Source organism: Strix aluco, chromosome Z, assembly GCF_031877795.1.
Source record: "Strix aluco isolate bStrAlu1 chromosome Z, bStrAlu1.hap1, whole genome shotgun sequence".
Taxonomy (NCBI): Eukaryota; Metazoa; Chordata; class Aves; order Strigiformes; family Strigidae; genus Strix; species Strix aluco.
This window is the reverse complement of record NC_133971.1, coordinates 68,870,980-68,883,314: the sequence shown is the minus strand read 5'-3', so window position 1 is coordinate 68,883,314 and position 12,335 is coordinate 68,870,980. Positions and strand designations below refer to the sequence as shown.

General features: G+C 38.9%; 1 long non-coding RNA gene across 1 annotated transcript; it reads right to left on the bottom strand.

The window, feature by feature from the left end:
* Positions 1 to 2,141: 2,141 nt before the first annotated feature.
* Positions 2,142 to 11,105, bottom strand: LOC141918518 (uncharacterized). The gene is made up of 3 exons (XR_012621698.1): positions 11,031 to 11,105; positions 6,570 to 6,609; positions 2,142 to 2,204 (listed from the first exon to the last, which is right to left on the bottom strand). It is a non-coding gene; the product is annotated as an uncharacterized LOC141918518 (long non-coding RNA).
* Positions 11,106 to 12,335: the final 1,230 nt, after the last annotated feature.

Below are 12,335 nucleotides of genomic sequence, written 5' to 3'. Positions count from 1 at the left end.
GCTGGACCAGACCCAGAGGGGTATGGGAATCAGTGGAGCTGTGCAAACACCTGAGTGGACTAAAGAAGAAAGGGGGTTCAGGAAGGAACAAAGCAGGGATAGACAGAAAAAGATATCAAAGGGACAGGCTGTGTGTAAAAACCGGGCTGGTCAGTACACATGTCTGGTTGATCCCTGTGCCCAGACACTCCAGTATGTCTTTTCTTCTTCTTAAATCTTTTCTTAACTCTCTCCACATATTGTCACTCTCTATCCTGTGTGTATGTGTGTGGCAAGGACTAAGTGTCAGCTACTGGTGACATCTGTATGTGTATGAGTGAAATGTGTATGGTGCTAGCTACTGGAGTCAGACCGGAGGTGTAGGCACCCCTCGTCTGTGGTGTCAGCAACTGGAGAGAGTGGGGACTAGGGCGGGAATAGTGTGTATTCCAAAAAACAGATACTGGAGGACTGGTGTGAATGAGGTGAGCAAGGGGCTCAACAGCAGGGGCTCGAGGACTGCAGGTCACAGCCCATATGACTGGTGTCAGCTGCTGGGTGGGCACTGCACATCTGCATCTTACTCAAACCAGGTGTGTATGGGACGTGTGTTCATACTGTTCCACAAATCTCAAGCTGGATGAGCCATGGGTAGGGGGAGACTTGGGTCTGGGCCAGGTTACCAGGTGGGTGAAGGGTCCATGGTAGTATGTCCAGGGGGACCTTGTGAGATTGGGGTGTCTGTGGCATGAGTGTGTGAGTGCTGTGTTTGGCAGTGAGCACCAAGCTAGACCACCTGGTGAATTAGGGGCCTGTGGGGTGGATAAGAGGTCTCAGTATCTGGGCATATGTTCAGGACAGGCATAGGAGCTGAGCTGGTACTCAAGGTGTCTGTGAATGTGCATGTGCTTGTGAACGTGTTGTGTGTGTGCCTGCACTAGTGACCTTCTGTCTCTGCCAGCCCAAGACTATGCGGGGACTTGGCTGTCTGTGTTCGTTTTAGGTGAGCCCTTTATGTGGTTGGTCTTGATGGCAGCACCTTGTCTGTGTTAGTGTCCTGTATGTGTCTGTGTGTTTCAGTGTCCTCTGTGTGTGTGTATGTACCTGTGTGTCTGTCTGTCTGTGTGTCTCTGGGATACATGCTCAGCTTTGTTACTGGTTGAACCTGCAAAAGGGAAAGTGGCACCTGCATCCTTCAGCATGGGTAGAAACCCGGGGTCCATGGGGCACGGGGCTGGGCTCCAGTGGCCAGGCAGGAGGGAGGGTCCTGGGCCAGAGTAGCTGGAGTAGGTGGTCACACTTCTAATATCACTACGCATTATCATTTCTATTCATGCCAATAGCACAACTGTTTTGAATGAGTTGGAAGATTTGACAGAAAATCTGAGGCATTGAATTTTTTTAATAATACAGGTGATTGACACATTATCATCACTGTGCACAGACAGAGAAACATAGCTCAGCTGTGCTAGAGTAGTTCAGCAGGTAACATGGTAGTCCCTCATCTTCAGTACTGCCACTCTTTGTAGAAGTTATTTACATTATTATTACATTATTAAGTAAAAATATAAACCAAAAAGTCTTTAAAGCATAACTCAGTTGAAATTAATTCACATCTCTCTATGACTGTTTTAGTTTTGTAAGCCTGTAGATTTTCACTGTCAAATTACTAGCCCATCAATAGTGAAGTTTTTGTGGATACTGGTATAAGACTACAGACTTTTTTTTTTTTTTTTTTTTTTAATTGATAGGTTACCAATCCAAGGAACAAAAATGTCTTTTTTAGGCTTTTGCCATGTACACTGTAATATAGATGCCCTAAAATACAGAGTCTAATGTTTCTTTTCAACAGAAATCCTCGAAACTTTCTCCCAACAATGTTGTGTTCCACATAGCACTTGTGATGGTCACATGTGTAAGGTAATGAGAACCACTTGCTCAGTTAAAGTACTTGGCGCTCTACATAACTCTTTGGTTTCACAGGAGGAAACTCTGGGGCCTGTCTTCTGATGTTCAGGTGAGACAGATAGAACAGCCTTGCTGTAGTTTGAGTGGAAAATAGTGAATAGCAATCTGTGAAGCAGAAAGTTCATTTCTGTGCAGGCATCTTTGAAGAGAGTTACAGTGAAACCGGATTAGTTGGAAACTGAGTACTTACTCTGCTGCATGGGCTTGTTTCTTTCTGTTAAAGGGTTTAAGCTTGGGGACTTTTCTTTCTTTTTGTTCTGTGTCAGAAGATGAATAATATCATCAGTTTCTTTTCATTGCACATAGAGGAATTCCAACTGCCCCACAAATTTTTGGTAACAGGTCTATTGTATTTTACAACTGAAATAACATATAGTTCATTATTTAGCATAAGGTTATGTCCTGGCATGTCCTCTTTACCATCACGAGTACTGGCTACAAGGCTTATTGCCCAAGCTTGTCCATTTAACTTCATATATGCATCAACTGTGAAAGAGCTTACAAGGAACTATATTTTCATGGTATAGTATCACCTATTTCCTGTCACTTGATTTCAGTGGACAGAAAACACCACTAAAATAATCCAGTGATATCCATTTAGTCCATGTAGTAATATCAAGTTAATTTTGCTGCACTTCTCTAATATTATTGAGGGGAATATTTAGTATCTTTTAAAAAATCAGAAAATTTGAGATTTTCAGAATTGTTCACCATGTTAGCAAAGGAGCTACACAGGGTCAGAGGAAGAAAAGATGAGACCATTTACTACCTTATAGTATATTGGTATACTGGGTTGTTTTGTTTGTTTTAAATTATTTTTTCAAATATAGAAACAAATTCTATGCAGAATTTATGCCTGCCTCTTCAGCTGTCACTCTAGAATTAACTGAACTGAAATGTCTCTCTTTAATGATTGTGCAGTGGATGCAAAGGATCGATATATGAGCAAAGTTAAACAGTTGATCTAGGATAGATAAACTTATACTAAAGCAGGGGGAAAAGAGTATCTGCACATTTTAGCAGTCCCCAAATATAAATCTTAGAAATAACTGAGATAACATTACCAGTATCAGCAGTACCTGCAGTGAAAGTCCACATTTCTATTGCCTTTATGAGCATTGCTCTAGAATGATACATATATTGCAGAGCAGTATTTATATCTTATAAATGCAATAGAAACCTCCTCTAACCTGACTGGGGAAAGTCAATAGAGTTCCTAGGGAATTTCATCAGTATTACTGAAATAATTGTTTAGCCCAGGTTACAGCTCCTCACCTTAAACTATTAAAAATAACCTATTCTGTTTTTTTATTTTCTGGGCTTTTTGTTTGTTTGTTTGTTTTTATCTTTATTTTTTATTTTATTTATTTATTTTCTTGCTGGGCTTTTAGGAGGTGGGAGGAGGAGTATAGGACTGGGAGTCAATGATTCAAATCAGCATTCTGAAACTTTCAGCAGCTTAATAGGCTGAATAAATAAACATGTTTCTGGATCATCTACGATGTAATCTGATAGAATTTTTCATAACTGAACAGATGATAGACTTTTTCCTGAACTCACCTCAGTATTTTAAAAACTATCACATGATAATGCAATATTATGGAGCTACCTAATTATCATTCATATTACTTATCAAAGAAGGAGGAAGTAATGAAAAAAAAAAGAATGTTGGTGTTAGTAGTCAGACTTAGGAATCCCAGTTTTTTTAAGGCATTGCAAATTCATGAGAAAAGGAGTTTTCAAAACATTTAGCTAAGGTTTTCTTCTTTAATGTGCTTCAAATTGAGAGGAACATAATTTATCTAAATGATTGCCCTTTAATTTATAAATACACTGGAACATTTTTGCTTTTGGCATACTTGATGTAAATTCAGAATTTTTATTTTCTCAGACATCAAAGGGGCAGTAAGATCAGGACTTCACTGACTGCTTTTGTAGTTCTCATACTGGAAGAAAAAACAATTTTAAAAAGACATTTTCAAATGCTAATTCACCTTGTGTTTTATCTATATAAACATTTTATATGATATGGTAATCTTCTCAATCAATGAAGGATTAAAATTAAACAGTTTTATGTGCAAGCCCCCATATAGATAAAGTACAAAAAAAGAGATTTGTTTAAAATAAACTACAAAAAAAAAAAAGATTTGTTTAAAGTTTACAGATATGGCACCTCAGTTTATCTCATACAAGTCAACGGTGTTTTACATTACTTCATTTAAATTCATGTTCTGTGACTCTGTTAATCACTGAACCAAGTAAATGTAAGATTGCTTCACTGCCTTTCCACACACACAGAGTCATACTTACATCCTGGCATACATCCTCAGATTATAACAGTTTAAAGGTCACTGCAGGAGGGTCACTTCAGTTCAATATGAATGCTACTTGCATGTTCCGAAGAAGTAGCACATGTTTCTATAGTTCAATTCATTAAAAGTACCAGAAATAAGCCTGTAAATTAACCATAAACATCAGAGCTGTCACACTGGCCATTGCTTTTAGCCTGAACCACCTGGGCAGTCAGTCAGCTGGGAACTGGTATACTTCTTTCAGAAAGAAAGGGATGGATTTGAGGAGACTGTCTTTACTGGCTTCACTGTTTTTAAGGGAATGTTAAGACAGGCAAGTCCCAAATAAATAAAACCAGAAATGAGTAACTTATTTGAAACTTCATGTCTCTTAATGCTAAATGAGACATTAATGTCACTAAGATGAAAGATAAGGTTGTTACTTCATGAGCATTCTTCAGAGAGATCAGTGATGATTTCAGTGTAACTCACAACCTTACGCAGCCCCAGTAAAATCATTGTCATGTGTCCTGTGGTCACTCTACTGCACCACTGCAAGTGACAGACTACAGAGTAGGGGAAGCATGAGGTTTTTTGAGTCATATATACTGAAAGCATTTGTCTGCTAATGTCAAGAAACATTTACAGAATCTATCTGATATTGCTATCTGATGTGTCAGTGTCAGCTGTTGTCATGGCAACATATCAGCGAGATACAGGCAGCCTCTTAGATTTCTTCTATTGATTAGACTAAACACTTTCAAATGAAGCTGTAAAAACCAGAATTAAAATTCCAGCCAGCCACCACTCCTTATTCATACTCACACTTGGAATACTATTCTGGTTTTGGTTGAACTGGCTGGCTTGTAAAGGGAATGACATCAATACTCTTCCTCGGTAATAATTATTAAAATCAAAAGGAACACAAATAGATTTTCCAGACTTGCTTCTTTTTGTAAGTAATATAATTTTCTGGATCAAATTTACCTTACATAAACATTTTGCAATAAGTTAGAAAGACATAGTAAGATGGACATAGAAGCATGTTGGGAAATATATGACCAAAATAGATTTTTCAGAATGCCTTTTTGCCTTTGGAGAGCTCTTTATGAGTGTCAAGGGGTATGAGCAAAAGAATTAGAGACACAATTCAGACAGGTATATATTTTAAGTTAAATCCTGATCCAGCAAACAGTTCCTTATCACATTTGCTAAAATTTAATAACGTGTAGTCAGCTAGTTTAGAGATTGTTGCTCTAAAAATACAGTTTTCTGGAGTGAATTAGTACATTTTAAACATTAAGATTCTACAAGACTTGCAAAATTTCCTACTAATTCTGAAAATCCTCCCTGAACATTCAGCAGCATCCGAGTAACACAATATACAGTTGTAGGTTACTTGTTATGTTGAAAGTCCATCTTTAAATCCACTTCAGCTGTAGCTGTTAACTCAGTACTTTCACCACTGTGGATCACAGTGTCTCTATGTTAACCATTCAGTAAATGAGAAAAAAACACAGGCCAAATATTGTAGTGCTGGTGACTTGCCCAGCTTCTCATATGATCTCTTTGGCACAGGCATTCTCTGGGGAATATCGTGTCCTTTCTTCTCTGTGATGTTGTTTGGAAATCTTCCTGTTCTTGCATCATCTTAATCACAATAATTCTTCATTGTATATTTTTGGTTTAACAACATGCAGTGTATAAGCTTATCTTACAGCAAGTAGAGCAGTCTGTGCAACTGAAAACTGACATGTCTAGATACATGAAGCAACCCCTTATTCTGGTAATATTCATTTTTGAATATATAATTTTGATACCTAACGTGATATCATCAGTGTTAAGATTTTTAGAGTAACAGGCCAGATCTCTAATGCATGAGCTCATATCATATTTAATTGTTTGCCTCCACTGTGCCTCTACTGTGTCTACCAGGGCTTCCTGAGCCTCCTGCAATCTGATCCATTTCCTTTCATCCTTTGCTCAAGCAAAAGAATAAGGACACAGATAAGAACACAGAAGGAACAGTCTTCCCTGTGTGTTGGACATTAGAAAATTTAACTTCATAGAAATAGAAGAAACTCTTTCCCCAGAGACAAATAGTTAGATTATTGCACCTGCCAGAAGCTAATAGCTGGGTACAAGTAAATCATATGTCCGTGAAATTTTTTGCTATGCTAAATTTAGCTTGATTTTACATGATTAGTAATAGCAGAGCTTTAACTTACAGGTGAACTTTGTAGTCCTGTAACCAAAGTCTGGAGACAACAAAACTGAGAGAAAAAGTTTGGGAATTTTTTGGTATGAAATAAATTATTTATTTTTACTAACCTTTTCTCAGAAATAGCTGACATACTTTGGGCAAAACCACCTGAAATTCCAAAATAAAACAGGGAGTCAGTATAGAACATTGCATAATGAAGATTTTTTTTTCTTTTTTTTTTTTTTTACATTTGCCAAGCTATTAGCAGCTGGAAAAATGTTTGTAAGGACCAAGGTCAGCAAACTCTTTTCACAGACCAAAGAAGTCCTCTGAAACCAATTTCCTCAGGGCTTGAGAATATCATACAACTGATAAAACAACCATCACTGAAAAAAAGAACTAGTAACTATAGACTGCCATCATAGAATATTTTCCCCCTCAACATATAGGATTTTCCTTACAAAGTTATAATCATTCAAGCTGTAAAATGAGCAATATCAGTTTCTGATCTGCTTTCATGTTAAGGGTTATTCATTTCATTACATTATGGAGTAAAAAAAGGAACTTCATGCAACTATAACAATAAAAATTCCACCTGTTAAATTTGATTCACATCACCTGCTTTCATAAAGACTTTCCTCATGTTGAAAGGTTTTGAGATGCTGCACTTTGAAGCATGGCATGCACATGCGCTGCAAAGCTACTTAGTTGAAATTTATATATATTATTGATGAACTTTCTATCTTCCTTGGTGGTCTGTAGTAATGAATGGAAACTGCCAAAGCCGGTAGTAAATTAATTTTATGTGCTATGAGAAATTTTAACGTTTTCAAAAAGACTCACCCTTGAACTAGACTTAAAACTAGATTTTCATGAAATTTCTCAGAGAGGATTTCTTAAGTTCATCATAACAAAACCAGGCAGCTGATTATCTGTTATTTTAGAATTTTCTCAATTTTTAAACCCTCTTTTATTGACAATATCATGACCAGCTCCAGCAATGAGGGCATTTGACTTTCCAAATGGAAGCAAAGTGCTCTGGTGAAAGATTTTAATGTTTTCATTTGATCTGAGCTGGAAAGAGTGTGCCAGGTTTTGTTACCCAGAGTAGTGCACCCATTCTAAACTTACACTAATAAAAGTTTACCATACACCATCTATATTCTATAGATTCCTTTGTGTCTATGTTTGTGTCTGTATGCATCTTCCTGACTTCAATATAGCAGCTGAATATTTGCCCCTTGAAAATGAGGAAAAATTGGGTTTTTGTCTCACACATTACATTTGATAGTTTACAAGGGTAAGTGTAGTATACAAAAAAATCTTTAACAGCCTAATGTTGCAGTTCCTCAGGAAGGCCCACAGGTTGAACAGGTTGAACACTTCTGATGTGAAATTGTTATAGGATGTTTTACCATCAGTGTATGACTGAAGGTAGTTAACACATCTCAGCAATAAATTTTTGGATATTAATGTTGGTTTTTTATTCTTTATTGCTTGAAGGTAAGGAAGTGTAAATTTAGATCATCCTTACTTTACCCATGTGCTTTCTAACAATTGCTTCAGCCTTTGATATCTTCACATCTATTTATGTGACTTTTTTGATGTATAGTTTTGAAAAATCCATGGGGTCACACCTTTATCCTATCTGTTCTCTTCCTTGTTATTTAATAATCATAGAAATGTTTTCTCCTTGTAATCAGTAGTAAAATCATAACTGATGTGTAAAATGATATATTAGATGATGTGATTAAAAATCCAGGACAGTTTGCTTTGTAATTTGTTTATAATATGTTAATGCCTAGCTGCAAGATTAGAAGTTGGGTTCTATTGTTTCACATGTGTTCAATAGCAGTCCAGACACAATGTTATGGAAAGCTGTGGGAGCAGAAGCAAGGGTATAAACATGTGATTTATCAGAGGTTTACCTGGTAGATATTAAACAGCAACAGAAATATGAAAGTAGACCTACAGATTAGGTTGCCTGAACAAACCAGTAGACATGAAATCAACACCATGCCCCTTCCTAAATCTATTGCTATTAAATTAAAAAAGAAAAAAACCCTAAGAAACTGACACCTAGCCTTAATTTAATGTCAGATCAAATAATCTTTCTTTGACTTTTGAGAAGTGACAGCATTGTCTTTTCAGTTATTTATTTTAGTAAATTCTGCTGTCTGTATACTCCAGTTTACAGGTGTGGGGAAAGAGGACAACAGAAGATTTATTGATAGTCTTTTCAATGAGCATAATTTGCCCCAAGGAGGAGTTCAAGGACATATGTTCTCTATGTGTAAAGATGCATATTTAATCTATTGTTTTGTACTGTGTTTTGTTGTTGTTGTTTTATTATTATTATCAACATCATCTTTGGAATTGCACATGAATCTTCAATGTTGTCTGCCTGTATAATCTTAATCTGAGTGTAAGAAGGAAGAGTGTTTTCCATTTCTTAAATATCTACTAAGTCTGAACATTTAAAGTTTTTTACTTTTCTAATTTTAAGCTTTCTTCTTGTAAAGATATGGTAATTGTTGTTACTGCTGATTATAATCATAGAATCATAAAATCATTTAGGTAGGAAAAGACCCTTAAAATCATTGACTCCAACCATAAAACTAACACTACCAAGTCCACCATTAAACTATGTCCCTAAGTAGCATGTCTACATGTCTTTTAAATACCTCCAGGGACAGTGACTCAACCTCTTTCTTGGTCAGCCTGTTCCAGTGCTTTACAACCCTTTCAGTGAAGAAATTTTTGCTAATATCAAGTCTAAACCTCCCCTGGAGGAGGAGGAGTTCCCAAAAGGAGTTTGAGGCCTTTTCCTCTTGTCCTATCACTTGTAACTTGGGAAAAGAGACCAACACCCACCTCCCTACAACCTCTTTTCAGGTAGTTATAGAGAGCGATAAGGTCTCTCCTGAGCCTCCTTTTCTCCAGGCTAAACAACCCCAGTTCCCTCAGCCACTTCTCATAAGATTTCTTCTCTAGATCCTTCACCATCTTCGTTGCTCTTCTTTGGACATGCTCCAGCACCTCCATGACTTTCTTGTAGTGAGGGGCCCAAAACACTATTTGAGGTGTAGCATCCCCAGTGCTGATTACAAGGGGATGATTGCTTCCCTAGTCCTTCCGCCCACACTTTTTCTGATACAAGCCAGGATGCTATTGGCCTTGTTGGCCACCTGGGCACACTGCCAGCTCATACTCAGACGGCTGTTGACCAACTCCTCCAGATCTTTTTCTGCCAGGCAGCTTTCCAGCTACTCTTCTCCAAGTCTGTAGCACTGCATGGTGTTGTGACCCAAGTGCAGATGCCAGCACTTAGCTCTGTTGAACCTCATACAATTGGCCTTGGCCCATCAATCCAGCCTGACCAGACCCTTCTGTAGAGCCTTTCTACCTTCAAGCAGATCAACACTCCTGCCCAACTTGGTATTGTCTGCAAACTGACAGACAATGCACTTAACCCCCACATCCAGATCATTAAAAAAGACATTAAATAGAACTGACCACTTGTGACCAGTTGCCAACTGGATTTAACTCCATTTACTAAACCCTTTGGGCCTGGCCATCCAGCCAGTTTTTTACCCAGCGAAGAGTACACCTGTCCGAGACACGAACAGCCAGTTTCACCAGAAGAATGCTGTGGGAAACAGTGCCAAAGACTTTACTAAAGTCCATGAAAAAACATCTGCAACTTTTCCCTCAACTACTAAGTGGGTCACCTCATTGTAGAGGAGATAAGGTTAGTCAAGCAGGACCTGCCTTTCATAAACCCATGCTGACTGGGCCTGATTACCTGCTCGTCCTGTATGTGCCATGTGATGGCATTCAAGATCACAGAATCACAGAATCATTCAGGTTGGAAAAGGCCCTTGGGATCATCTAGTCCGACCATCAGTCCTACTCGACAAAGTTATCCCCTACACCATATCCCCCAGCATCTCATCTAAATGACCCTTAAACACATCCAGGGATGGTGACTCCACCACCTCCCTGGGCAGCCTATTCCACTTTCTGACCACTCTTTCTGTGAAAAATATTTTCCTAATATCCAGTCTGAACCTCCCCTGTTGCAGTTTAAAGCCATTCCCTCTTGTTCTGTCACTAATTACCTGTGAGAAGAGACCAGCACCAACCTCTCTACAATGTCCTTTCAGGTAGTTGTAGAAAGTGATGAGGTCTCCCTTTAGCCTTTTCTTCTTCAAACAAAACAGTCCCAGCTCCTTCAATCACTCCTCATGGGATTTGTTCTCCAGGCCCTTCACCAGCTTCATTGCCCTCCTCTGCACTCACTCCAGCACCTCGATATCTCTCTCATATTGAGGTGCCCAAAACTGGACACGATACTCCAGGTGTGGCCTCACCAATGTAGAGTACAGGGGGACTATCATCTGTCCCGATCCAATATCGGGGAGGGTTGTTAAACGTTCCCAAGAGCGAGATTAAGACACAAACGAGGTCAGATGCTGTACAATCTTGTAAACTTTATTTTCTACAACAACTGATAACAGCAATAGGACATAGAGAAAGAGAAAGTTAGAATCCCTAAGCAAGAGAACGGTAGAGATGCAACTAGTTACTGTCACCACCAGGGATCCAGCGTTGTTCCGTAGGCTTGGCCACGATGCAAGTGATGGAGCTCCAAACTCCACCGGGGTCCCAGCTCCAAGTAACAGGTGCCGAAGACGAAGGCCCCAAGAGAGGAGTACGCAGTCCTTTTATGGTCCCAGTCCCCGCCGTTTCCACGAATGATCCGCCCATTTCCACGGAACTCATTGTAATATGTGCCGCCCCGTGGTCTTCTATGCGCGCATGCCCAGGTGTCCATGGTGGTCGTGCTGGCGGGGGCGGGGTGGGGGGGTGTCGACCTGCAGTTGTATGTCTTCCTCGCCCCGCACCCAGCTTGCACGCAGGTGCAGCTTGGCAGGCACGGCCAAGGCTGTCATTGTTCTTGCTCTGAGTAGATGTTGTGGTTTTGTCGGGGACTCTGTGTCTCCTCCAAAGCGTACTCCTCTAGAACAACAGGATGCTGGGGGCGGGAAGTGGTGGTCGCGGAGCAGCAATGTAGAGACAAACAATGTCTAACACAGTTCCTTACATCACCTCCCTACTTCTGCTGGTCACGCTATTTCTAATACAAGTCAGAATGCTGTTGGCTTTCTTGGCCACCTGGACACACTGCTGGCTCATGTTCAGCTGCTTGTCAATTAGAACTGCCAGAAGATGATCTGCTCCTGAACCTTTTGAGGTCAGATTACCACAGAACCACTGAAAGATAAATAATATATATCTGCTTTAAAAAGTATGTAGTTAAAGACATCAATCCTGAAAATACTTATATGTACAAAAAAACACCACTATAATGATTAAGTCCATTAATTTGAATGACATTGCTCAGACTTAAAGCAATGTAACCTGGAGGAGAATTATCCCCATATGACTATTAAATAGACAATGTTCAGTTAAATGAATTGATGTTACATGAATGTGCCATTTAATTGAATAAGCATAAGTATAAAATATTATAACTTTAGACTTCTCAGCTGTATTTGGGATGAATTCTCAAGAAACTTTAACAGAGTTTCAACTCAGGCTAAACATGATAATCCCTTACACAGTTTTCAAAAGCTGAGGCACTGTTCCCATTATTGTATTTCATAATTTACCCCTTTAGAAAAAAATATTAATCTACATTTATGTTCTGAAAAAGCAGGTGGACCATGTACTTTGATTCCCTTAAAATAATCTAATTTCATAGACTTAATGATTCACTTAAAATAGGTTGAGAAACTACCTAGGTTGAAAATTATCCAGCCCCACCAGAATCACATACATGTATGATTCAGTGTAAAAGAAAAAAACTTGTTACAAGTGGAAATTAGACT